We start from the raw sequence: 27,710 nt of genomic DNA on the forward strand, positions 1-27,710 counted from the left end.
AAAAAAAAAAAAAAAAAGACTTCTTCACACAACTACTATTCACACAGACACAGTAACAACAGCCAGGCACCAGACAGCTCTTTTGGTCTCAGAGCAAAGGAAGCAGTACCTCAAGGCAAGTAGCCAAACATTCTGTTTTCCTCCCCTTATTCCAATTCTCCTTGCTCTGTTATTCCTGGAAAACAAAGGCCAATTTCTACACTGGATGGCAGCTTGCAAGTTTTAAGATCCAGCATTAAACAAAAAATTAGAGAGGAGAACACAAGCACTAAATGCAGTACTGGGCAATTAAGTGGGATGTCCCAAAAATCAGGATCGCCAAAAAAGAAGACCCGCCACACCAAAAAAGAAGACCTGCCCTGAGATGGCCTAACACACTAGCTACAAGCGACTCAAGCACAGAAACAATCGGTAGGATGCCAGGGGCACAGGAGTATTTTACTCTGTAAAACACGGACACTAATATAACAAACTAAATGGCACCGACAACACAATCTCCAAGTCCAGAAACCAAATCAAACAGAGGTTTTATATAAGCAGTATGGGGCAACTGCTCTTTGTGGTGGTGTTATTAAAAATTTACCGCACATTTAACAATAGAAATTGTCTCAATTATGCAAATTCTGTACATCAATGACATGAATCCACTGTGCAAACTTCACCATTAATCAATGTATTTTTTCCATTACCTTAATCTAAAAATAAGTGTTCTCTAAGCAGTGAACTCCACCACATTCCTATTTCCTCTCCATAAGTATGGTCATGTATTTTTCTTTTTGTGGCTGGCATTATTTCACTCAGTTACTTTCTCCATTTTAGCTACTGTGAATAATGCTCCATCAACATTGATATGAATATGAAAAACATTTTTTAATTAAGAAAGCACAAAAAGTAAAGAACATTCATATCAGAAAGGAAAATTATAATCACAGAGGATATTATATCCATGAAATCTCAAAGGAGCTAAAAAATTATTACACAGGATCATGTCAATATATAAAAATCAACTGTATACATTTATAATGAGAAATATAAAAATAAAATTTAAACATTTCATTTATAAAAGCATTAAAATTAGTAAAATATTTGGAATAAATAAGTAAAACAACAATGACATTCAGACTCTAAAATCCACAAAACAATGTTGAAAGAAATTAAAGAAGATTTCAATAAATGGGAAGATTTACTTCTACTGTGGACAGAAAGGTTTATTATTGTTAAGACAACAATACTCTCCAAACTGATCTATAAATTCAAAGCAATTTGAACAAAATGCCAACTAGTATTTAATAGAAACTGACAAGCTGATTCAAAAATACACATGGAGCTTCTCCTGAGGAACTACTTGCAGCTGATTTTACAAACCTGCAAAGACGATTCTGATTTCATCGACTTACTGAGAAGACTCATTTTCAGAGCAATTTCAGCATCTATGAGTTTTTGACCTAATGTCAGGCTTATCTGTGGGATGGATTATTACTGTAGGATATTTCATCAGATATTTGAACAAAAGGAGAGTGTTCTTGTTTATATTTTATTTAATAGTTTATAAAGAACTTGGATTTTCATTCATTCAATGTTGCACAATTTCCTCCCTACCCCCTCCCTTCCCCCATTTAGCTTTTTTCTTTGGAAAAAAAGTTCTTCCATTGTTATACAGCAACCGCCTCCCCCCCAAAAAAATACTTTACTTATGCAGCTCTTATTCTGGACTCTTGTCATACCAGTAATACTTAATCATATATAAGGAGAATGTTTTAAGATCTTACAAGAGTTGGAAACATCATCACCTGAAGAAAGACTAAAGCCAGATTGCGACACTTAACAATATAAAAGACCGTAAGCAAGTTACAGAAATAAAGTGCTCCTAGCATTAAAAGTGGTGACATATTTTGGTATGCCAATTGAAGTTTTTTACTCTCCAGAAACTAAGTAAAGTGTTTCACACAAAACTTGAAGTGACCATCAAATGCTTAGGGAGCGCGAGGATGTCCAAAATCAGGGGCTGAGCACATAAGTCCTTTACAACATGATCTATGCCTAGGTTTCTCATACAGAGACATGCATCTTGCTAAACAAGTAACCAATAATCATTGCTTATTGGTTATTGGTTATTGGTTATTGGTTATTGGTTATTGGTTATTGGAAGGAGCACTGGTGGCCTAGTGGCAAGAAGTTGTACTAAAATACTCAAGCCACCTGGTTTGAATTCACCAGCTGCTCTGCGGGAAAAGGATGGGTAATCTCCTCCTGCGCAATTAACTTCCTCCGAAAAGGTATGGGCCAGCTATGGGTCAGTTCTGATTCTACTGCACACAGCACAACACAAATAATCTTAAAAATCTCGAACAATTCCCCTGGGGTGATTATTAGCATGTATCAAGGGTGACAGGTCCCTCAAACATTATAGAAAACAACTCTGTACATTTAAAAGAAGAACCTAACAAAAATGACATGGTGGAACCTGATTAAAGTGAAACAGTTTTCATTATAAAGTATTTTTTTAAAGAACCTAAGTTTTTTTAAGAACCTAAGAAGACTGAATCCTGATTGGAAGCCAGGTAAATGGCATTTGATTGTAAATAATATACATTTTCCCCTCAATCTTAACCTGAGAATGTTTTTCAAAGAGTAATACTTATAAATGGGGGGGGTGTTTGTCTGTTTGTTTTTATTATTTATTTCAACGAACATTTACAGAGATTTTGGATTTCCATTCATTCATTGCTGCATTTTTCTCCCCACCCACCCCACCCTGCCCCCAGTTCGCTCTTCTCTTTGAAAAGTAAAAGAAAAATTCCTTCATTGACTAAAATCCCCCTAAATTGTGTTTTCAATTATACATTAGAACAATTAACCTTAACATTCCAAATATGAAACTTCTATTAAGTAACAAAAGTTGCTCCTGGGACTCTAGAGTTATATGTGCATATCAGCTAACTTAACTCCATAATCTTCCCTGGGGCTGAACCTGAAATTGTAAGGATAATGAAGTGAAAGCAACGCCAAAAATAAAACTGGCTTTTCATAACAATTAAAAAACAAAATTCAGGGGAGCTCTGATGGCCTAGTGGCAAGAAGCTGCACTGCAATCCAGAGGTGAACGGTTCAAATCCGTCAGATGCTCTGCCGGGGAAGGAGGGACAATCTCCTCCTGTACCAGTCAGATTGGATTTGACGGTACACACACAAAAAAATAATAATTAAAAAAATTCACATTAAAATAAAAATATCAAAAATTTTTAAAAAGAAGATAAAAGTAGAACTTACGCTTTACACAATTTCAAGATTTATTTAAAAATATAGTAATTAAGATAGTGTGATATTGACAAATCAGTAAGGATGGACAAAAAAAATCAATGGAATGAAACTGAGCATCCAGAAACTTTACAGCAACTGATATTTTTACAAAGGAACCAAAATCATTCAGTAAGAAAGAACAGTCCTTTCAAGAAATTATGATACAACCAACCCCTAAATAACCACATACAAAATAGTGAGGCTAGGCTCTTACTTCACATCACATAAAAAATTAATTCAAAATAAATTACTAGACTAAGCTAAAACTATAAAATAGAAGAAAACATACAAGTAAATTTTCATAACCTGGGTTTTCTTTGTGGATTTTAAGGCATAAAACAAAAAGCTTATGTAACATAAGAAAAAATAGATAAAATAAGAGTTCATAAACACTTAAAACTTTTATGATTCAAAACACCACCAAGAAAATAAAAAAATAAAGATTAGGAGAAAATAGTTATAAATCATGGCTATGTAATATTTCAGAATCATCTCAGGAACAAGTTTGAGGCCTTGAATACCAATGAGCGAAGACCAGGTGAGTTGTGGGAGAATATCAAGGGTATCATCCAGGAAGAGTGCAAACATTCATTACAAAGACAAAGGAGAAAGAAAAGACCAAAATGGATGTCAGAAGAAACTCTGAATATTGTACTGGAGCGCAAAGAAGCCAAAGCACAGGGAAGAATTCAAGATACTAAAGAGCTAAACAGAAGATTTCAAAACGCAATGCAGGATGTTGTTGTTATTGTTGTTATGTGCCGTCGAGTCATTTGCGACTCATAGCGACCCTATGTACAACAGCCCTAAACCCTGCTCTATCCTGTGCCAATCGCATTGCCTCTGACACACCCATACCGATTACCCCAGTCACTCAATCAATCCACCTCACAGAGGGTCTTCCCCTCCTGCGCTGTCCCTCTACTCTACCCAGCCTGATGTCCCTATACAAAGACCTGTCTCTCCTTGCAACATGTCCAAAGTATATTAGACGAAGCCCCAGAATCTTTGCCTCCAAGGAGTAGCCTGGTCTAACCCTCTTTAGGATGAATCTGTTTGTTTTCTTGGCAGTCCATTCAATACTCTTCTCCACCACCACAGCTCAAAGCCGTCAATTCTCCTTCTGTCGTCCCTAGTCATTGTCCAGCTCTCTGATGCATAACAAGTGATTGCAAAGACCATGGCCTGTATCAGGAGCACCTTTTGTCTCCAAAGAGACACCACTGCTCTTGAGTACTTTAGAGAGGTCCCTAACAGCAGACTTTCCCATTGCAATAAGTTTTTTGATTTCCTGGATGCTGGTGCCAAGAGTGTTGACTGTGGAGCTAAGCAAACTGAAGCTCTGAACAATCTCAATCTCTTCGCCATCCATCCAGATGCTACCGATTGGTCCAGTGGTGAGAATTTTTGTCTTCTTGACATTGAGCCTCAGTCCATACTGAAGGCTGCAGTCCTTGACACTCTGCAGTAAGTTCATGAGGTCCTCCTCAGTTTCAGCGAGCATGGATGACGAAGTAAAATATTACAATGAAATGAGCAAGGAGCTGGAGTCAGAAAATCAAAAGGGCCAAACTCACTCAGCATTACTTAAGCTCAAGGAACTGAAGAACAAATTCAAACCTCGAGTGGCTATAATCAAGGATGTTTTAGGCACAATATTAAATGATCCAGGAAGTATGGATCCAAGAAGATGGAAAGAATATACTGAGTCACTGTATCAAAAGGAATTGGCAGACACAGAAGAATTTCATCAAACAACATATGACAAGAACGTATGGTGATGAATGAAGTTCAAGCTGCTTTGAAGGAAATAGCAAAAAATAAGGACCCAGGAATTGGTATACCAATTGGTATACCAACTGACATATTTCAGCTAACAGAGGCTGCCCTGAATGTGCTCACCTAGTTGTGCCAAGAAATCTGGAGAACAACCACTTGGCCAACTGACTGGAAGAGATCTATATTTGTTCCCATTCCAAAGAAGGGAGACGCAACAGAGTGTGGAAACTATAGAACAATATCATTGATTTCACATGCAAGCAAGATTCTACTGAAGATTATCCAAAAACGACTGAAACAGCACATCAGAAGAGAACTGCCAGAAATCCAGGCTGGGTTTAGAAGGGGTCGTCGTACTTAGGGATATTGTAGCTAATGTTAGATGGATCTAAGCTGAAAGCAAAGAATACCAGAAGAATGTCTATCTGTGTTTCATTGATTATGCAAAGGCGTTTGACTGTGTGGATCATAACAAACTATGGCTGACTCTGAGAAAAATGGGAATATCAGAACACTTGATGGTGCTAATGAGAAACCTCTATTGGGACCAAAAGGCAGTCGTCAGAACAGAGCACGGGAACACTGCAAGGTTCAAAATTGGGAAGGGCAGACGCCAGGGATGTGTCCTGTCTCCATACCTTTTCTCTGTGTGTGTGTGTGTGTGTGTGTGTGTGTGTGTGTGTGTGTGTGTTTCTTCTTAAGCTTTATTTTTTTTTTAATAATTTTAAAGAGCATTTACAGAGATTTTGGATTTCCATTCATTCATTGCTGCACTTCTCTCCCCGCCCAGCCCTCCCCCCACCCCAGTTCACTCCTCTCTTTCAAAAGTAAAAGAAACACTCCCTCCCTGGGACACATACCTTTTCAATCTGTATGCAGATCAGATTATCTGAGAGGTCTGGCTCTATGAGGAGAAATGTGGCGTCAGGATTGGTGGAAGATTTATCAACAATCTGTGTTATGCAGATGACACAACGCTGCTTGCTGAAATTGAGGAAGACCTGAAGCACTTGCTGCACAAAGTCAAGGACTGCAGTCTTCAATATGGATTGAGGCTCAATATCAGGAAGACAGTCTCACCACTGTGTCAATTGGCAGCATAAGGATGGAAAGTGAAGAGATTGAGATTGTTCACAGCTTTAGTTTGCTTGGCTCCACAGTCAACACTCTTGGCACCAGCAGCTAGGAAATTGAAGGATGTGTTGTGATGGGTAAGTCTGCTGTTAGGGACCTCTCCAAAGTACTGAAGAGCAATGGTGTCTCTCTGGAGACTAAGGTGCATCTGATACAGGCCACGGTCTTTGTAATCACTTGTTATGTGTCAATGACTAGGGAGGATAGAAGGAAAATTGATGCCTTTGAGCTGTGGTGCTGGAGGATTGAGGGTACCATGGACTGCTAAGAAAACAAACAGATTCATCCCAGAGAGGATTAAATCGGGCTGCTCCTTGGAGGCAAGGATTCTGAGGCTTCATCTCACAAACTCTGGACATGGTGTAAGGAGGGACCGGTCCTTGGAGAGGAACATCATACTTGGAAAGGTGGAGGGACGGCGCAGGAGGGGAAGACCCTCTATGAGGTGGATTGATTCAGTGACTGGGGTAATCGGATGTGTGTTATCGGAGACAGTGCAATTAGCAAAGGACAGAGCAAAGTTTAGGGCTGTTGTACATAGGGTCACTATGAGTTGCAAGCGACTCGACAGCACATAACATAGCATCTGTATATGATATTATAATGTACATAGAAAATGGTAAAGATTTATTAAGAAAACTGTTAGCTATAGTAGTATTCAGCTGAGTGGCAAGACAAAGATCAACATATAAAACGAGTCAGATTTCTCTACACTAAAAAAGACAACATTGAAAATTTTTTCAATTAAAAAACAGTAACAGGCGAGTAGGAAGCTTGTGCCTGCGGAGGCTGCAGAGAGCACGATGGGCCATGGCGGGAGTGGGGGGAGAATGGGGGAATACATCCTCTACAGGGACACATCCACGTGCACTCCATTCCAGCCCGAAATTAAGTCACCTCCGCAGCCCGCCATCGCCTCCCCAAGCTCCGAGGTTGCTGCGGCCAAGAGCCCCGGCCAGGTCCTCGTGGAAACTGCTGACATTATCCCCCACCCCAGAGTTCACCACCCGGGCTGCCGCCATGGGCTGCTGTGGGGCCCCAGACCCGCACCCACAGGATATGCCGCCAGCCAGCCCAGTGAGTGGCCTCTGATCTGTGCTTTCTCAGCCCTGCTCTGCCAGGCCACACTCTCCTGGTTTTTCCTTTGGAACTGAGGAAGGGCAGGAGGGCAGCCGCCATGCCCAGCCTTCCCAGGTGATCAGCCCCAACGGGGCCATGGCAGGTGAAGCATAAGCGTGACAGAGCCATGAGAGAGTACAAAGTGGTGGTGCTGGGCTCGGGCGGCGTGGAAAGTCTGCGCTCACCGTGCAGTTCGTGATGGGCTCTTTCATCAAGAATTACGACCCCACCAATTGAGGACTTCTACCGCAAGGAGATAGAGGTGGACTCCTTGAGGTGGACTCTTCAAGGTGGACTCATCGTCATCAGTTCTAAAGATCTTGGACACGGTGGGCACGGAGCAGTTCACGTCCATGCGGGAATGCCAGGGTTTCATCCTTGTCTACAGCCTTGTCAACCAGCAGAGCTTCTAGGACATCAAGCCCATGTGGGACCAGATCATCTGCGTGAAGCGGTATGAGCACGTACCCATTATCCTGGTGGGCAACAAAATGGACCTGGAGAGTGAGCACGAGGTCTTCGACAGCGAGGGCAATGCCCAGGCAGAGGAGTGGAGCTGCCCTTTCATGGTGACATCTGCGAAAAACAAAGCCTTGGGTGGATGAGCTGTTTGCTGAGATCGTGTGGCAGATGAACTATGCAGGCATAGCCCAACAGAGATGAGGGCTGCTGCTCAGCCTGCATGATTCTCTGAGGCCACTCACTGTGCACAAAGCCAAACACACCTGACTCTCGAAATGTGATTTCTCTTCTTGCTTTGAGATTGGAGACAACTTTGCATTGACCAGGGTGTCCCAGGAGCCTGGCTGGCCTCTACCACCTGTGTCCCTTGCCACCTCCTGTGCCAAGAGATGTCCTATTCTGACCATCTGAGACCTTGGTGGAAATGTAGCTCTTTGCACCATTTACGTTTCTAATTATTTTGATTGACCCATACATCCCCAATGAAGCACCCTTTGACAGCTTTTCACCTGGCAAGCAAAACTTTCATCCTGGAAAACAATAGGAGTGGGGTATAGGAAGAGGCTGGAGAGAATAGAGAAAATGGAGATTTTGGTTTTTTGGTGTTTTGTTTTGTTGGGGTTTTTTTGTCAACAACAGTTTTCTAGTTCCAACTTTTAAAGACATGTAAAGAAGTCTGGGAGAAGCATATGAAGGAGCAGGAGGAGAGGGAAAAAAGTTTATTTTTTTCTTTTTGGGTTTGTTTGGGGTTTTTCCCCCTCCCCCTTGTTTTCCAAGGAGGAGCTGGAAATGAAGATCCGGTTCCTTCTCTGCCAGCTTTGAAGGGTAACCCTGTGACTTACTGGGATTCTGAGCATGTCTATGCAAAGTTGGATTCTTGTTACAGTGTATCCAATACTATGTATTGCACATAGGTACTGGGACTGTTAACACTGATGCCAATACAGTGTGGGGTGCCAGAAAGTGTCTGCTGAAATTGGGGGGGGAGGGAACAAAGATTCTCACCACTGGGCCAATAGGCAGCATCAGTATGGATGGTGAAGAGATTGAGATAGTTAACAGTTTACTTGGTTCCACAGTAAACACTGTTGGTAACAGCAGCCAGGAAATCAGGAGACGAATTGCATTGGGAAAGTCAGCTGTGAGGGACCTAACGACGTCAGGCTGGAGACTAAGATGCACCTGATCCAGGCTATAGTCTTTGCAATTGTGTGCTATGCATCGGAGTGTTGGATAGTGAATAGGGATGATAGAAAGAGAATTGATGCCTTTGAGCTGTGATGCTGGAGAAGAGTGTTGAATATACCATGGACTGCTAGGAGAACAAACAAGTTTGCCCTGGAGAGAGTGAAGCCAAAATGCTCCTTGGAGTCAAGGATTCTGACGCTTCGTCTGATATACTTTGGGCATGTTGCAAGGAGGGTCTGCTCCTCGGAGAGGGACATCATGTTTGGGAAAGTGGAAGGATGGCACAGGAGAGGAAGATCCTCAATGAGATGGATCTATTCTGTGAGTGGAGTGGTGGGAATGCGTGTGTTTGAGATGGAGAGGTTGGCACAGGATAGAACGGCTTTTAGGGCTCTTGTACATAGGGTCGCTATGAATCACAAGCAACTCAATGGCACATAACAACAACTGTATCAAAGCGGAGTCTTGAGGGGAGAATGGTAGTATTTTTTTTTATCAGCTGTGAAAAAATGTTTCAGATCTGCACGTTTTTGTGTACTATTGTGTGTGTGCTTTGAGTTAATGTTCTTGTTTTAGTTTTTCTTTGCCTTTTTAAAAATTGTTTGTGTGGCAGTAACAGACTTTGATGGCTACCTCTTTAAAATACCGTACAAAGACTTCCTAAATGTGATTCAGGGCCCCCAGCACCCCTGTGTCTGCAGAGTGCCTTCAAAACTCAGCTGTTCCAGCGAGCGTCAACCTGTGAACTTCCCACTATAACCTATTTTCCGCTATTCTTTAATCCACTTCCCAGTTTCCTTTTAGTAATCTTCCTAAACAAGCCAGGACAAGAGAGCCTATTGTTTAATAAATTTCTTTATTATTCCCAGTCCTTAAAGTCTAATTTTCATGCTTTTCATTTTCTCTTTTTCTCTGTGTGTGTGTGTGTGTGTCATTTTGTTCAACTTTTCAGGCATTAGCTCCTTTTCTGCATTTTATAATGGTTTATTGTTCTAGAATGTTCCTCCAAAAGCAAAGAGCAAAATTTACTTTAGTGCTGTACCAAAAGGATTCCTACTAATTGTAATTTTTTTAAATTCCTGACATGTGTTTAATTGTTGTCTATTTGTTTTATGACTTTTAATACAAATGTCATTTTTAAGAAACAAAACAAAAAAACAATACCAATTACAACAGCCAACCACAAGATTAAATACTTAAGAAAAAATCTAACTAGAAATACAAAAGACCTATATAAAGAAAAGACAAAACACTACTACAAGAAACATACCATGATCACAAACAGGAAGACTCAATATTGTGAAAATGACAAGCCCACCAAAAGAAATAGACATGCCCTATGCAATTTCAATTCTGATACTTATGCCATTCTTCAAAGAGATTGCAGAGGTAATTTCAAACTTTATTTGGAAAGGAAAGAGACCCCAAATAAGCAAAACTCTACTGAAAATGAAAACAAAGTAGGAGGTATTATCTCAAAACCTACTACAAAGCTATAGTAATCAAAACTGTATGGTACTAGTACAGCAACACACAAACATAGATCAACAAAATAAAACTGAGAACCCAGAAATCAACCTACCTACCTACAATCAAATGATCTTTGACAAGGAGACAAAATCCCTTAAATGAGGAAAGGACAACCTCTTTAATAAATGATCCTGGCAAAAGTGGACATCTAGCTGCAGAAAACTAAAGCAAGATCAAAACCTCACACTATATTCAAAATCCAACTCAAGGTAGATCAGGGACCTAGGAGTAAAACCAAAACCTACAAAGCTGCTCAGAGAAAGAAACAGCAATAAATTTAGAAGGTCTCATTTCTGGCATGAAGAGACTTCCTAACATAGCAATGGATTGAGAAATTTTGGTATATGTACACAATGAAATATTGCAAAGCATGCAGGAGCAATGATTTTGTAAGTCACTACCTAACTCGGGAAGGACTGGAGAACATTATGCTAAGTGAACTAACTTGTTCTCATAAGGATAAATACTGAAAAAGACCATTATGGCAGAAATACATAACTAGTAAAACGTGTATGAGGACCTAAGGGGGTAAGGGCAGGAGTAGAGGGGTGAGGATGTGCAAAGGGTGGTAATCATAGGGTCACACAATTTGATGGGTGGAGGGAAGGGTGGGTTAAGGAAAAGGGAAAGATTCAGAGTGAAAAACAATGCATATGAACTTTGTAAGTAAACCAGTAAAAAATTTAAAAAATTACATAAATAAATAAATTCATACATACATACATACATACGGGGACTGGGGGGGGGGGGCGGAGATAGCCAAAAATGCAAAACCAAAAGAGAAAAATAAATTAATAGGATTGTCTTAAATTCAAATCCTGTATGCATCAAAAACTTCTTCAGTAGGATGAAAAGAAAGCCTTGGACTGGGAAAAATATTTGGTAATGGCATATCTGATAAGAGACTCTATCTAACATTTATAGAACAGTCTAGTATCTCAACAAAAAAAAAGACAACTCAATTTGCAAAATGGTCAGCAGATATGAAAAGACTCTTCATCAAAGAAGATATTCAGATGGCCAACAATCACATGAACAAATGCTCAAGATCATTTGTTTTTTGTTGCTGTTGTTACGTGCTACCGAGTAAAACTCATAGTGACTCTACGAACAACAGATCTGAACTCTTTCATATCCTGTCATCTTCATCATCTGACATAGTTGAGCCCATTGCTGCAATCACTGTGTCAATCCATCTCGTTACAAGTCTTCTCTCTTTCGCCGATCCCCCACCTTTCCAAGTATGGTGTCCCTTTTCCAGGAATAGCCCTTCCTAACATGCCCAGGGTAAGTGAACAAAGCTTTGCCATCCTCACCTCCAAGGAGATTATGACTTCACTTTCTCTAAGAAATAAGTATCTGTTCTTTTGGCAGTCCATGGGATATTCAGTTTTCCTCTCCAACACTACAATTCAAAGGAATCAGTTCTTCTGTCATCATTTACTGTCTAGCTCTCAGATACATAGCAAGTGACTGAAAAGACCATGGCCTGAATCAGGTACACTTTAGTCTTTAACTGACACCAATGTTCTTCAGTAGTCACTGACAGCAGACTTTGCCAAAGCAACAAGTCATCTGAGTGCTTAACGACTGGTGCCAATGGTGTTGACTGTAGTAATATACAATCATCGAAAATTTCAATCTTTGGTCCATCTATCAATACATTGCTTATGAGTCCAGTGGTGATGATTTTTGTTTTTTTATGTTGAGATATAATTCATACTGAAGGCTGTAGTCTTATTTCCTGCAGCAAGAATTTCAAGCTTTCCTCATTTTCAGCAAGCAAGGTTGTATCATCTGCATTATGCAGGTTGTGGATGAGTCTTCCTCCTATTCTAAAGCAAAATTCTTCTTTGTAGAATCCAGCTCAAAATAACAAAAACATAACATCTTACCACAACAATAAAACTCTAACAGGGTAAAAAAGAAACCCACAAACTGGGAAAAATATTTGGCAGTGTAACATCTGATAAAGGACTTGTATCTAAAATGTATAGAATACTCCAGTATCTCAACAAGAAAAACATAAACAAATCAATCATGAAATCTCATAGGATATAAATATTTTACTGAAGGTGAAATTCAGATGGCAAACAAATAAACAAACAAAATGTTCAAAATCCCTAGCTATCAGTGATATGTAAATAAAAACAACTATGAGTTATCATATCACCCCAGCAACAATAGCAAAGTTCAACAGGGCAGCAAAAAACAAATGCTGGCAAGGTTGTAGAGAGATTGGACTCTCTATTCACTACTTGTGGGAATGTAAAATGGTGCATCCTCTATGGAAGGCAGCATGGTGCTTTCTCTACAAGTTGAAAACAGAAATACCATTTGACTCAGCATTTCCACTACTGGGAATATATCTGAAAGAAACTAGAGCCATGACTCTAAACAGATATATGCTCACCCTTGTTTATTGCTACATTAATGACAACAGCAAAGAGATGGAAGCAACCCAAGTGCCCATCAACAAACGAATGGATAGAAAAATTGTAGTACTTTCACACAATTGAATATTATGCAGCATTGGAAAACAATGTACTCGTAAAACATTATACAATATAGGGGAGCCTGGAGGACATTATGCTGAGTGAAATATCTCAGTCACAAAAGGGAAAATACTATATAACACCACTGTTATTAAATAGGCCTGATATGGAGACTGGGAGAACAGGAAAAAGAGTAGATTACGTAATGAACACTGCACTGGAACACATGAGGGGAAGAACTATCTGAAAGGAATATATGATTACATATTATATGTATATAATGAATCCAGAGAACAATCTGAAAACAATAGGTGCATTGCTAAGGGGACTAAAGAATGGAGAGTGAGGGAGGGATAAAAATGTGCAACAAGAATACATGAAAATTTGAACTTTCTAAAAACTTTCATTAAAATTACAATTTAAACAAATTTTAAAAAGAATCCATAGTGAGGTATTTCCATAATAAAGTTAAACAGGCCTAGAAAGTGCTTTACTATGAAAGATTTGATCATTTCTCTTACCTCTGTTTCTGTACAATGTGAACATTCCAATTTACCTGTAATATAAATACAAGAAGTTATTTCTGTTAAAGAAAAATATTAAATTAACAACAGACATCTTACTTTGTGTTTAAGGATTTTTTTTTTTTAATCCATAAAACCAAAAGTAACAGTAAAGCAAGCCCCAGCCAAACAAACCCAAGCCTGATCCCTCCACTTCCTTCCTTCCTAAAAGAATGCTTTTGCTGACTGGAAACCATTACCTTCTAATTAAATGAGTAAAACAATGTACTTTCTAATTTCAATTTCAAGAAGTCTCAAGGCTGCAGGTGAGAAGATATTAAGTGCCCTCAAGTCCACTACAATCACAGTGACCCCCACAAACAACAAATCAGAATCTTGCCCTATCCAGTGCCATCTTGACTTGCTAGAGCCCATTACTACAGTCACTGTGTCAATCCATCTTGTTGAGCCACCGCCCTCTTTCTCTGAACCTCCACCTTTTCTATCAAGATGTTTTTTCCCAAGGACGGGCCCAAAGTATGTGAAACAAGCTTCACCATCCTTGCTTTTAAGGAGCAACCTGGTTACACTTCCTCCAAGTAAAAGTTACTTGTTCTTCTAGCAGTCCATAGGATACTGAGTATGCTTCCCTCCCCCCAAAATCACAGGCATCAATTATTCTTCTGTCATCCTTAGTCAATATCCAGTTTTTTGATGCACAGAAAGCAACTGAAAAGGCTTCATTCTGAATTAGGCACATTTTAGTCCTTAAACTGATGTCCATGTCTTATGCACTTTAAAGGGGCCCTTGGCAGCAGATTTACTCAATATGACACAATTTCTGATTTCTTGACTATAATTACTATGGATGTTGATTTTCAGTTCAAATAAAAGTAAATCCTTCATAGCTTTATCTTTCTCCATCTATCATGATATTGCCTATTGATCCAGTGCTGTTGTTGTTGCTAGGTTCCACAAGTTGACTATGACCAATAACAACCATATGAACAAGAGATCTGAACCCTCTCCTATCCTGTGCCATCCTCATCATCTTTGACATACCTGCTGCAGTTTGTCAATCCATCTCGTTAAGGGTTTGCCTTTCTTTTGCTGACCTTTCTCAGCATGATGTCTTTTTCCAAAGATTTGCCCTTCCTGACAACATATCCAAAGTATGTGGATGAAGCATCATCATCTTTGCCTCTCACCCTGGTTGCACTTCCTTCAAGTCAGATTTGTTTGTCCTTTTGGCAGTCCATGGGATATTCAGAACTCTTCATCGACACCAAAATTCAAAGGCAGCAATTTTTCTTTCATCTTTATTCAATGTCTAATTTTCAGATGCATAGGAAGTAACTGACAAGACAAAGGCTTGCATCAGGCACACCTTGGTCTTTAAACTGACATTCTTGCTCTTTAGTACTTTGTAGCGGTCCCTAACAGCAGATTTTCCCAATGTAACATGTCCTCTGATTTCTTAATTGCTGGCACCAATGTTAATTGTGGATCCAAGAAAAATTATGCACATAGTCAGATGCCATTTTGGTCTAAGTGAGGTCCAGAGTTCTGGTCTTCTCATTCTCTTAAATGTTATCATAATGTATTATGATCCACAGAGTCAAATGTCTTTTCATAGTAAGTAAAACACAAATAAATATATTTCTGGTATTTCTCTGCTTTCAGCAAGTTCTGACACCAGCAATAATATTCCTCATGATTCCTTCTTAATCCAGCTTGAGTTTCTGGCAGTTTCCTATCCATATACTTAAAAAAAAATCTTCAGCAATATTTTGCTTGCATGTGATATTAATGATATTACTCAATAATTTCCAGACTTCTCTGAATCACCTTTTTTTTTTATGGCACTGAAACAAAAATGGACCTCTTCCAACCAGCTGACCTTACAGGTGTCTTCCACATTTCCTGGCTTAGGCTAGTTAGCCCACTAAGGACTGGATCTTTTTCCTGAAACACTTCAATTGGTGTGTGTTAGTAGGTAAAACATTGTGTTGGCATCCCAAAGGCAGGTGGTTCAAGTCTACCAATGGGATAAAGAGGGACAATCTCATCCTGTACAATTTACAATCTCTGAACACCTGCTGGAAGGTCAGCTATGAGTCAGTTCTCAGTGGCAATGAGTTTTTTTAGTTCTTTTTTTCAATGCTTTCAGTAGAGCTTGACATTTTCCATCATTAGCACTGGGTTTCTGAGCATAGGCCACTTTCTGAAATAGTTCAACAGATGAGTGAAAGGTCAAAATCTGGCCATCTCATTTTTAATGTTAACTCAGTAGTCATTAATTAGTCACTATGGAAACATGTCTTCACTAAGGAAAAATACACTTAAAAGTTTTTGTGAAATCTCAAGTCATTGATAGTACTTTTTTTTCTTTTATATAGAGGAAACTGGCATTCAATAACCTGCAAATCTTTTATTAAATTATGAAGGCTAATATTATTGTTCTGAGCTAATTCAAATGTTTTCTTTAAACAATGGTAAATAGTCTACATTAACTCAAAGCAGTAATCTTCATTGGATTAGACTGCCACATCTTTCTTTTGGTGACTGATTTGAACAGTGGCCTTGAGTTAGCAGAAAAGTAGTTAATGATAGGGCTCTCAAAAAAAAAAAAAAAAAAGTTTCCTGTTTCGAAAATGGCATCATGCTGGGAAAGGTAGAGAGTTATCTAAAAACAGGAAGATCCTTCAATGAAATGAAGTGAAACAATGGGCTTGAGCACATCAAAGATTATAAGGATGGCACAGGATAGGGCAGGATTCACAGGGTCACTGTGAGTCAAGCTGACTTGATGGCATCTAATAACAGCAACATCAGGTTTCCTAGGCTGTAAATCTTTACAGAAGGAGACTATCCCATCTTTCTCCCATGGAGAGCACTAATAGATTCCAACTACAACCCTTTACCATATTATCTCCCCAGAGGGGTTTTTTGTGCACATGGACAAACATCCTGGTCTGATACTTTTGGCCTGGCCCTGAACTGCCTGTTCTATAAGACTGACATGAACTTTGTAAGAATTAGTCAGCTGGAACGAGCCCTAAGCAAGCAGCTACAGGCATTGCAGTGGTCAAGTGACAAAAGCAGTGACAAATGACAAACTCATAAAGGATGGACGGTACAGTCAGAGGAGCCAAGAGGGGGTGCCATCCTCCTGACCCAGAACCATACAATGCTGCTTCCTTAAAATACCCAGAACTCACCCCTAAAGCACTGCCTCTGAGTCAGTGCCAACACCTAGTGACCTTCCTTCAAGTTTCCAGGTTGTAAAACTTTTGTTAAGTAACTTTAATTAACTAAATGTTGCATTATCTCATAAAACAAACATCATAACATGTTAATTATTTTCCATGATGGTTGCTTCATTTTCAGCATATCTCTTTTCAACCTGATTCAAATATTTATTCTATGTAATACTGCCAACACAAAAGTTGCATAGTAAGTTCATCTCTTGTGCCAATTCTAACTGAATGCTATCTTCAGAAGTCTCAAAGTAGGAGACATCCAGAGCCATTTAACAATGCTATGGAAGTAGAGAGGTATGATAACCTAAGTGCTATATTTTTCATACTCCACTGTTTTAGAGAATGGGGTTAATTAAAGTTGTGGTGCTTTTTTAAAATTTCTTTTTATTTTATTTTAATTTACATACTAAGTTTGTATACAGTGTTTCATTCATATATATCATTTCATTCATATACACTGTTTTGACACATTACTTCATTCACACTGTATTTTATACATTCTGGATTGACATTTTTTACAGTTATAATAATTCAAGTATTAATGGCTAGGTTCATGAGACTTTAAAAATAGACTGAGCCCATAGTGCCACATATATCACTTCTTCATGAAGAAAGACAACTTGCAAAGGAAACTTTCCAAGCCAAATCATTTTTTAAAATCTCAACTGAAGAATGCTACTTTTAATACAGGATGTGGAAACTGCTGAACAGTATCATTAAAAGTATATGCAAGCAAAATACTGAAGATCATTCCAAAATGTCTAGAACAGTAGACAGGGAACTGCCAGAAGTTCAAGCTAGATTTAGAGGAGGCTGTGGCACCAGGGATTATTGCTGATGTCAGAGAGCCTGGCTGAAAGTAAGGAATACCAGAAGAATGTCTGTTTATTGATTATGCACAGGCATTTGACTGTGTGGATCATAACAAGTTGTGGCTGACATTGAGAAGAATGGGAAGCCCAAAACACATAACTTTGCTCATGTGAAGTCCACACCTAGAATAAGAAGTTGTTGTGCCAACAGAGCAAGAGAACACTCTATATAGTATAATATTAAGAAAAATGTGAGTCAGGGTTGTAACCTCTCTCCATAACTATTCAATCAGTATGCTGGGCAATCTGAGAAGTTGAACTCTATAAAAAAGAATGTGGTATCAAGATCAGAGATGACAACACCTTGCTTGCTGAAAATGAGGAGGACTTGAAGCACTTGTTGCACAAGATCAAAGAATACAGTCAACATGGATTACATCTCAATGTCAAGGATAAAAATTCTTAGCAATGGACCGATTAGCAACATCATGATGGAGAAAAGTCTGAAGTTGTCAACTATTTCATCTTGCTTGGATCCACAATCAACATCCTTGGAAACAGCAATCAGGAAATCAGGAGATGTATTGCAATGGGAAAGCCTGTAGGTAGGGATCTCTCCAAATTATTGAGGAGCAATGATGTCAGTTTGAGGACTAAGGTATGTCTGACTCAGGCCATGGTCTTTCCAATCACTAGCTATGCATCTGAGAGCTGGACAGTGACTAAGGTTGACAGAGGAAGAATTGATGCCTGTGAGCTGTGGTGTCAGAGAAGACTACTGAATAGCCCATGGATGGCCAAAAGAACAAACAAATGTGTCTTAGAGAAAGAAGATTATGTCCTTCTCCAAGGAACAGCCCCTCCTAGCAACATGCCCAAAGTATGTGAGATGAAGCATCAACATCTTTGCCTCCAAGGAGCAGTCTGGTTGTTCTTTATATACTACATTTAGTAGAAAAGTAAGTTCCCTACATAAAAATACAATTGATATGATCATGTAACAACAGAAGAATGTCACCATTAAGGAGGAATTATCATGAAATAAATTTCTAAAGAACTTTAATAATTTCTCATCAATGAAACTTGATTATGTATATTAGGCAAACAGCAAATGCAAAATGTTTTCATCTAAACATTATTTAATATTACAAGTACCAAATAAAATTTGTCCCAAAAGTTTAGGGGGAAAATTATATTATTTGTATTATTACTATAAATAAGCCCCCCTTTTACTCCCCAGGGAACTCAACTGGTGCTATAGTTAAGTATTCAACTACTAACCAAGGGGCTGGCAGTTTGAATTTACCAAGTGCTCTGTGAGAGAAAGATGAGGCGATCAGCTTCTATTAAGTATTTACAGCCTCATGCAGCATTTTCCCATATGAAAAATGAGTATAAATGCCCAAAAGGTGAAGGAAAAGGGCAGAGGGAGCAGAAAGGGGGTAGATGTGGAGACCACTAGGATAGCAGAGTTTGGTGGGTGGATTAGGGGTGATGATTCAATGATGACTTGAGGAGACAGGGTAATAACAGGCATAAATCAATGGTAATTATATGGACTACAATGTATATGATTCTATGAAACACAATGTAAATTAAAGATTGTATAAAGCACAGTACACACTGAACAAAACACATGTACTTTTAAAAAAATAAAAATGAATAGCAAAAAAAATCCAATGGGGCAGTTCTGGTTGGTCCTTCAGGGTCATTACGGATCCAATCAACATTACAGGAGTGATTTGGGTGTTCACTCCCCACAGACTGCCAAAAGAACAAACAAATCTGTCTCAGAGGAAATGCACGCAGCATTCTTTAGAAGCAAGAATGTTGAATCTGTCTCACATATTTTTGGCATGTTGTCAGAAGCGGTCAGTCCTTGGAAAAGACACATCCTGCTGTGAAAGTAAGGAGGTTAGTGAAAAAGAAGATGACCCTCAGTGAGGTGGACTGACACAATAACTACAATAATGGGCTTGAGCATGCAGAGGCTGTGAGGATGGTGTGTGCAGGGTGAGGCAAGGTTTTAAGTCTGCTGGTTTATAGATCATTATGAGTAATAGTAGGTGGCACCTAACAATGACAAATAAAAAATGTGTCTGTTAGTAAATAAATATCAAAGGTAAAAAGAGAATGGAAAGGAAATTTAAGGTTATACAAGATGTAGTAAATGTTGCCCAGTTTCCATCACTAACCATTCTGAAAGAAACTGCAATAGAACATCCTGGGGGTAGTGTGGGGAAATCTGCAATAATGCTCTCAAGTGTTAAAAAGGCCTGCTTACCGTTTTAATAGAGACTGGTGGAGCCTAAAGAATAAGGTCATTAAATGTCCTTTAAACCTGCAACAAAACATACCTCCAAAGCTCAACTTCAAGTAAAAACAAAACAAAACAAAACAAAAAACACCATACAGTGAGTTGGGTGAGCATCAGGAAGGCACTCACTCCTGAGAATAACCAACCATGTAGAGAGCAACACATGCCCAAGAATAAAGCCCAGAAGGTCAGGAGGGGTCGGACTGAAGGAATGATGGAAAAAAGATGACAGAAAGGAAGCGGGAAGATTGAGAATACTTTGTAGGTACTATAACTAATATTATAGCAAAATGTGCATGAATGGTTGACTGGAAAAACCTAAACTTTCAAATCACAATTGAAAAATAATATGTAATATTTATGCAGAAATAAGTTAAAATTATAAATGTTGTCAAGCATTAACTCTCAATAGTCTGCAAAAATTTGTTCGGAATTCATTTCAATGAATAAATAGTTTCACTGATGCAGCAACTAAAGTTAGCAGATCCAATGATAGTACGACAGCATGCATTTTACGTTTTTGCAACTCAAGTATAATTTTATGGGCTTACAGATATATAGTTATTTAAGACTGTTATAGAAGTTCTTTATCACTCTTGAATCAAAGAATCTTAAAATATTTTTTACAAAGAAGAATTATTCCAATAATAAATCATTTCTACAATATGAATGAATGGACAAACTAGACACATAAATTTATTCATCTGATCAAAATAATATTGCAAGAAAGGCTAGAAAAACAGAACTTCTATTCTATACATTAAAAAATCCAGACAGGGGCCGGCGGTCCCAACTGAAGACGGAAGATGACGCTAGACGGACCAGAGCAGATGGAGCTAGAAAAGGGGAAGGCAGGCAGTGGACTCCACCAGTACTACCTGTCCAAGATTGAAGAACTTCAGCTGATTGTGAATGACAAGAGCCAGAACCTCTGGAGACTGCAGGCACAGAGGAATGAGTTAAATGCTAAAGTTCCAGTCTTGAGAGAGGAGCTACAGCTGCTGCAGGAAGAGGGCTCCTATTGGGGGATGTCGTCCGAGCAATGGATAAGAAGAAAGTGTTGGTCAAGGTACATCCTGAAGGCAAGTTTGTTGTAGATGTGGACAAGAACATTGACATAAATGACATGACATCCAACTGCCAGGTGGCTCTAATAAATGACAGCTACAACCTGCACAAGATCCTGCCTAAGAAGGTGGATCCACTAGTGCCCTTGATGATGGTGGGGAAAGTACCAGACTCGACCTATGAGATGATAGGTGGACTGGACAAGGAGATCAAGGAAGTGACTGAGCTACCTGTTAAACATCCCGAGCTCTTTGAAGCCTTGGGTATTGCACAGCCCAAGGGGGTACTGCTCTACCCCACCCCACACTGTTGGCCCAAGCTGTGGTTCATCATACAGACTGCACCTTCATTCATGTCTCTGCCTCTGAATTGGTACAGAAATTCATTGGGGAAAGGGCAAGGATGGTGAGAGAGCTGTTTGTAAAGGCATGTGAGCACGCACCCTCCATCATCTTCATGAATGAAATTGACTCCATTGGTTCCTCACGGCTGGAAGGGGGCTCTGGAGGGGACAGTGAAGTGCAGCGTACCATATTAGAGCTACTCAACCAGCTGGATGGTTTTGAAGCCACTAAGAATATCAAGGTCCTCATGGCTACTAATAGGATTGTTATCTTGGACTCTGCACTGCTTCATCCTGGGCATATTATTGAATTCCCACCACCCAATGAAGAGGCCCAGCTGGACATTCTGAAGATCCACTCTACGAAAATGAATCTGACCCAGGGGGATCAAGCTGAGAAAAATTGCCGAATTCATGCCAGGAGCTTTGGGGGCTGAAGCGAAGGGTGAGTGCACAGAAGCTGGCATGTATGCCCTGAGAGAACGATGAATCCATGTCACCCAAGAGGACTTCAAGATGGCAGAAGCCAAGGTAATGCAGAAGGATAGTGAAAAAACCAAGTCCATCAAGAAGTTCTGGAAGTGAGGTGCACATTCTCTGTGACTACCCCAAATAAAACTCTGTGGTATTTAAAAAAAAAATCCAGACAGGTTAACTGGAATGCCTGAGTTTAAAACTACCTGATACATGTTATACTGTGTTATCAAAGCCACAGCTTCTATGCCAGATCAAGTTCTTTCCATGATACTGTGTCACATTAAACAGCTGACTGGTGATCCTCTGAATGAGCAAAGGGACTTGGTGGTGGTAATCAACATGACTCCATAGGAAAGCTATTTTCCAGGCCAATATAATTTCCAACAAAAACAAGTCAGCACATTCCCACCCAAATCTGCTTCTCCTATGTTACTTGTTACATAGTCACCTATGCTGCAGAGGTTGTAGATGCTTTCCTCTCTCTCTCTTCTGACATTAAAAAATAGACTAATAATCTATTTTAAATTTCCTAAATCATTTAATATGGCTCTTTCTCTCTGTCCTAGTCCCGATTTCCATCATATCCTATATGGAAAACAGTCATATTCTTAACTAGTTTAGCAATGTAAAGACTAATTAAGACCTAATGATTGGATGAAAGGCCTACTGGTTCTCTGCCCTCTGTTTTATCCAATTCAGTCCACCTCCTAAGTGATTCTATCATTATCTCTCAAAAAAAGAGTAATTTGATTGCATAATTTTCCTGCCTAAGTTCCTTATGTGGCTTTTTTTAAATTTTTTTTTCTTATGTGGCTTTTTATTGCCTACATAGATAAAACATATAAAGCGAACAATAAAACACAAAATGTTTTCTATAATCAGATCTCAACCAGCATACTTTCCCCACCTTTCTCATTCCCCACTATACCCACACACTCTATTGTTTAGGCTCAGTGAAAGCCCAGTGCAGAGAAAACAAGCAAGGTCAATCTCACACGCCAGCTCCAGATGATGAGTGGCTGCCTGAAGCCCCCTGTTAATAATGCTAAGGCTGTTAATAAATTTAGCAACAAAATGGGATGACTAATTAGTAATGTTTGCTTTAAGTACAGGGACACTGGTTCTAGAACATATGTATCAATATGTATAAGCAAAACTGCAAATAACCCACAAATCAAAGAAATCAGAATGGAAATTAGGAAGACATTGAAACTCAATGATAATGAAAATATGATATAGCAAAATCTTTTGTTCATCAAAATATACCCTTACCTGGTGCAACCACTACAGAAGGTGGGGTGGCACTTTCGCAAAAAGTTGCAAATAAGAGATACATTTTACCCAGCAATTCCACTACTGGGAATATACCACAGAGAGACCATAACTGTCACCCCAAGCAGATATATGCACACCCATGTTTATCGTGGCTTTGTTCACAATAGCAAAGACCTGGAAACAACCTAAGTGCCCATCAACAAACAAATGGATAGACAAGCTGTGGTATAGTCACACAATAGAATACTACGCTGCATTGAAAAACAAGGGACTCATAAAATACTATACAAAATGGGTGACCCTGGAAGACGTTGTTGTTGTTGTTTAATGCCATCGAGTCGTAGACGACTCATAGCGACCCTATGAACAAACAGCCAGAGCACTGTTCGTACATGGAGTTTCCAGAGGCAAGCCATTTCGGAAGTGGATGCCGCTCCTGCTTCCAGGCTTGATTTAGTCGGGAAGCTCCAGCCAACACTGTCCACCATGGGCACCCATTACCACGATTGGCACATCACTGTCACAGGCTTCAGCATCACAGCAACTACGAGTTACCTCTGTACAGCAACGCACAGACCAGTGCTATACCACCTAGAAGAATGTTTGACAGGAAGACATTTTGAACCTGGCCCTCGGGCCACAGGCCCTTGGGCCTTTTGGGCTTAAGGCCGCCTCCTGGTTCAAACCCTAGGCCCAGGCTGGCTAGCCTCACTCCAGGGACAGAGCAAACCTGCACGACAAACACATTCCCAGAAAAGCAGTCCACTCCAAAAGCTTGCCACGATTCCTGCACTCCCACCACCACGCTCCTGCCTTCTGGCAAGGAGAGCTTCCCACGAGCCTGGGAAGGCGCCAGCCAAACCAGGAACAACATGGCCGCTTCCTTCCCAGCTGCCTTGGGCTTAAGGCCGCCTCCTGGTTCAAACCCTAGGCCCAGGCTGGCTAGCCTCACTCCAGGGTCAGAGCAAACCTGCACGACAAACACATTCCCAGAAAAGCAGTCCACTCCAAAAGCTTGCCACGATTCCTGCACTCCCACCACCACGCTCCCGCCTTCTGGCAAGGAGAGCTTCCCACGAGCCTGGGAAGGCGCCAGCCAAACCAGGAACAACCCTGGAAGACATTATGTTGACTAAAATATCTCAGTCACAAAAGGACAAATACTGCATAGTGCCACTGTTGTAAAATGGGACTGACATCGGGGTTGGGGGGGGGGGAAGACTGAAAAAGATGGAATAATGTATACTGCATTGAAACAGATGAGGGAGAAAACTGTTTAAAATGAATATGTGATTAGGTATTATTGCCATGACAGGAGTCCAGGACAAAGGCTGCATAGTGGAGAGGGATTGTAAAATAATGAAAGAATGTTTCCTTTACTTTTCAAAGAGAAGTGTGTACTGGGGGAGGGGGCAGGGAGAAAAGTGCAACAGTGAATGAATGGAAATCCAAAGTCTCTGTAAATTTTCATTAAAATTAATAATAAGAAAGAAATGCTTTTCATTAAAAAAAAACCAACAGCAACATACTCTCACACATAAAAAAGTCAAACCACAAAGCAAGAGATATTATCTGCAATCCACAGAATTGACAGCAGATAAAGATCAAAATATACAAAAATGAAATAAATGCACCTTAAAATCCTAGTAATATATACTATTGATGTTGTTGTTAGGTGCTGTCAGGTTGACTACAACTTACTGGAACCTTATGAATAACATCTCTGCCTTGTTCCAGCCCATTGTTATAGTTAGTGTGTCAGTCTGTCTTGCTGAGGGTCTCCCTCTCTTTCACTGACCCTCTACCTTTCCTAGCATGATGTCTTTTTCTAAAGACTGGCCCCTTCACACAAAATGCCCAAAGTATTTGAGATAAAGTTTCACTATCCTTGTCCTGGCTGCAAGTCCTCCAGGATAAATTTGTTTATTCTTGTAGCAGTTCATGGGATATTCAGTACTCTCTGCCAATACCACAATTCAAAGCATCAATTCTTTGGTCGTCTTTACTCTTTAACTCATATGCATACGAAGTAACTGAAAATACCATGGCTTGATGGAAGCACACCTTAGTCTTTAAACTGGCATCCTTGTTTTCTAGCCTTTTAAAAAAAGACGTTTACTTGTGTTGTAGTATATATGCTACCAAAGTGAACACTGTTTACTTGTGTTTTATTGACTATTCAAAGGCATTTGATTGTATGCATCATAACAAATTATGGATAGCATAGAGAAGAATGAGATTCCCAGAACACTTAACTGCATTGATGCAAAACATCTACAAAGACCTAGTAGCAGTGGTCTGAACAGAACATGGGAACACTGAATAGTTTACAATCAGAAAAGATGTATATCAGGGTTGTAGCCTTCCACCACACCTAGTCAACCTGTATACAGATTAAAGTCACTCAAGAAGCCTTTCCTGTCATGGGGAAGCTCCACTTTTTAGTGTCGAGTCAAATAAAACCCATTCTCTCAGGGGAGGGGAGAAAGTAAAAAGACACATGACAATGGGCAGGTCTACTGTAATTTACCATTACACAACCATAAGGATACTTGAAATCAAAACACACCAACAAAAGACCCTGACATTTCCAAATTATTAGATGGGAAGCAACACTGGCTGGTAGCCATTGCCATTTAGTGGACTGAGATTCAGTAACCCTGTAGGACAAGCTAGAGGTGCCCATTGCATTTCCAACAATATAGATCCCTACAGAAGTAGACTCTTTTTTTACTCCTATAAAGTAGGTGATGGGTTCAAACCATTATCTTTTTGGTTGCCAATTAAATGCTCTGATCATTGCACCACCAGGCTAAGAAAGATAAATATAAACCACTACCTTGGAAAATTGCTTTTCAATGTCTACTAAAGGTCAATATAAACATACCAAACAAACCAACATTTTAACACCCAGACTACTACACAGCCACTCACTGCCAACAAATCAATTGACTCCATTAGACCCTCCATCAGGTGCCAAGACTGTACATGTAAACACGAGGAGATGCCCACATTTCCCCCAAGACTGTACATGTAAACATGAGGAAATGGCCATGTTTCACCCAAGACTACACATGTTAACAAGGGGAGATGTCCACGTTTCCCCCAAGACTGTACATGTCAACAGGGGGAGATGCCCATATTTCACCCAAGACTGTACACATAAACAGGAGGAGAAGTCCATGTTTTCCCCAACACTGTACATGTAAACAAGCGGAGATGCCCATGTTTCCCTCTTGCAGTAGCAGGTGATTACAAAGTGCCAGAGACGTACAGCCTTTCTGATAGCAGTGTAACTAGATACATGTTGTTGTTGTTGTTGTGTGATGCTAAGTCACTTGCATCTCATAGCGACCCTATGTACAACAGCTCCATTCTCTGTCCTGTGCTAATCTCACCATCTCCAACACACCCACCCCAATTACTCCAGTCACTGGATCAATCCACCTCAATCTTCCTCTCCTGCGCTGTCCCTCCACCCTCCCAAGCATGATGTCCCTCTAAAAGGACTGGTCCCTCCATGCAACACGTCCAAAGTATATTAGACGAAGCTTCAGAATCCTTGCCTCCAAGGAACAGCCTGGTTTAACCCTCTCCAGGACAAACCTCTTCATTTTTTTAGCAGTCTATGGTATATTCAATATTCATCTCCAGCACCACAGCTCAAAGGCATCAATTCTCCTTCTATCCTCCCTAGTCACTGCCTAACTCTCTGATGCATAATAAGTGATTGCAAAGACCAGGGCCTGTATCAGGTGCACCTTAGTCTCCAGAGTGACACCATTGCTCTTCTGTACCCTGGAGAGGTCCCTAACAGCAGACTTTCCCATCGCAATACATCTTTTCATTTCCTGGCTGCTGGTGCCAAGAATGCTGACTGGGGAGCCAACCAAACTAAAGCTGTGAACAATCTCAGTCTCTTCACGATCCACCCTGATGCTGCTAATTGGTTCAGTGGTGAGGGTCTTTGTCTTCTTGATATTGAGCCTCAATCCATATTGAAGACTGCAGTCCTTGACTTTCTGCAGCAAGTGCTTCTGGTCCTCCTCAGTTTCAGCAAGCAGGGCTGTGTCCTCTGCATAACGCAGACTGTTGATGGATCTTCCACCAATCCTGATGTCACAATTCTCCTCACAGAGCCCAGCCTCCCGGATAATCTGTTCTTGCATACAGGTTGAAAAGGTATGGAGATGGGACACATCCCTGGCATATACTCTTCCCAATTTTGAACCATGCAGTGTTTCCTTGCTCTGCTCTGACTACTTGCCTCCTGATCCAAGTATACGTTTTTGCATTAGCAGGATCAAGTGTCCTGGGATTCCCATTCTTCTCAGAGTCAGCCACAGTTTGTTATGATCCATGCAGTCAAACGTCTTTGCATAATCAATGAAACACAGATAAGACATTACTCTGGTATTCACTGCTTTCAGTTAAGATCCATCTAAAATTAGCTACAATATCCCTAGTACCACAAACAGAAATAAATGCTTTATTCAAGAGCAGCAATATGAGGAACAATTAAAAGCTCCAAGAAACCATATATCCATCAACAATACAATGAAAAGTCAATTTTCATTTTTTCAAATTAGACACAATGTTGTTGTTGTTGTTTTGTTGTTGTTGTTATGTGCCGTCGAGTCGTTTG

General features: G+C 40.0%; 1 protein-coding gene and 2 pseudogenes across 1 annotated transcript in view; 2 read left to right on the forward strand and 1 right to left on the reverse strand.

The window, feature by feature from the left end:
* LOC102861267 (protein spire homolog 1-like) overlaps window positions 1-27,710 on the reverse strand; it is a 508,352-nt gene that overhangs the window by 458,040 nt on the left and 22,602 nt on the right. Inside the window, exon 3 of the mRNA XM_006897017.1 lies at window positions 13,529-13,563. The gene's annotated coding sequence lies outside the window, so the exon portion shown is untranslated. The remainder of the gene's footprint in view (window positions 1-13,528; window positions 13,564-27,710) is intronic.
* On the forward strand, window positions 7,460-8,026 carry LOC102860035 (annotated as a pseudogene).
* On the forward strand, window positions 20,709-21,898 carry LOC102859629 (annotated as a pseudogene).

The sequence above is a fragment of the Elephantulus edwardii genome, unplaced genomic scaffold (genome assembly GCF_000299155.1).
Source record: "Elephantulus edwardii isolate Elephantulus edwardi_28Jun2011 unplaced genomic scaffold, EleEdw1.0 scaffold00196, whole genome shotgun sequence".
NCBI classification, from domain to species: domain Eukaryota; kingdom Metazoa; phylum Chordata; class Mammalia; order Macroscelidea; family Macroscelididae; genus Elephantulus; species Elephantulus edwardii.